Source organism: Penaeus japonicus, unplaced genomic scaffold, assembly GCF_977035675.1.
Source record: "Penaeus japonicus unplaced genomic scaffold, GWHDUDI00000001_assembly GWHDUDI00000103, whole genome shotgun sequence".
NCBI lineage: Eukaryota > Metazoa > Arthropoda > Malacostraca > Decapoda > Penaeidae > Penaeus > Penaeus japonicus.
The window spans coordinates 20,001-21,413 of record NW_028234505.1 but is presented as its reverse complement, the minus strand read 5'-3'; positions in this window follow the sequence as shown (position 1 = coordinate 21,413).

Here is a 1,413-nt window from a genome sequence, read left to right as displayed (position 1 = left end):
TTATTTTCGATTATCTGGTGGAGGTTGGAGGGACTCTACTGTCCTTTTATCTCCTATAAATCATTCCTCTGTAGACTTTCCCCACTTGCACTAGATGGACTAAGAGAAGCTAGCATTTCTATCACGTTGTACTTCATGGGTCTTTCAAGCGATGGTGTGTCAATTCGAACTTTCAATTGGCTTCTCTCCGTCTTAATGTGGCATGAGATGGTGGTTTGGCGTCGACTACAATGGGTGCGTATTCGGTGGTAGGCGCCCAAGAGACAAGCAATAGCTGGCGGGAACGGCTTGTCATGGTCTCGATGCTGCGAAAGGGTGAAGTAGCTGATCGGTACTCAGGCAGTCGTAGACAAGGGCTCAAACGGTGGTAGCAGATCGGACTTCTGCGAGCTGCACACTTGGGACTCCGTCAGCCTACTCAGGCATCCAGAGGAACATGCATCGCCGGAAGTCAGACGACATTCTTCGATGCGTGTAGGCTTCTGAGTAAGTAAGGAGTCTGATACATGGGCATTACGATGTTATCTGACAATGACACGCACATCCGGTCATCATTTGCTCCTCGGGTTTCTTGCACGAGGGGGCATCACTTAGGCGGTTCTCTCATGGGCACAAGTAAGTTTCCTCTTTCCAGGGTGTCTGGTTCGCCTCTCAGCAGACAACTCGGTGTTGAATAGTTCGGGCTCTCGAAATTCAGCATAGAGGGAGAGAGACCTTCTCGTCAGTGTGGTACTCGGATGCTGCTGTGTTTTGATCTCGTAGTGTAGGGATAGGCTGTCAGCGCTCTCTCGAGGACTCATGCTTTGGTTGTGTTTTGCGCAGCACATGCATTTGGCACAGCTCGAGCTCGTGTTCATGCTTATAGGAAGTAAAGCTTGGTGGGTGTGGTGAATCAGTTCGAGGCGGAGCAGGTTGTGGTGGTAGGAGGGCTGTCGAGTTAGTACTGTCGGTTGACTATGGTGGTATATAAAGGTCGTGGCGTGGTGAGAGTGAGTTATGGTGAGAGGATTCCCCCCCCTGTATTTGGGTGGGGGGGCTGACAGCAGGAGCACCTAGGGGCCGAGACTTAGATGCTTCTAGATCGTGTGAGCTCTGATCGGGAGAACTACGTGACCACAAAAGAAATGCGAAAACCGTTAGTAATATACATTACAATGAGTTACGTGCATATGGATGGAGCCTGTATGCATTATATACGTTATACATTTTGTGCACAGGGATGCACCCACCCGTATACATGTAGATACATATATTCTTATATATTTGTTTGTGTTTATATATACACGCATATGTGTGTGTGTGTATATATATATATATATATATATATATATATATATATATATATATATATGTGTGTGTGTGTGTGTGTGTGTGTGTGTGTGTGTGTGTATGTATCTTTAAGTGTGTGTGTAT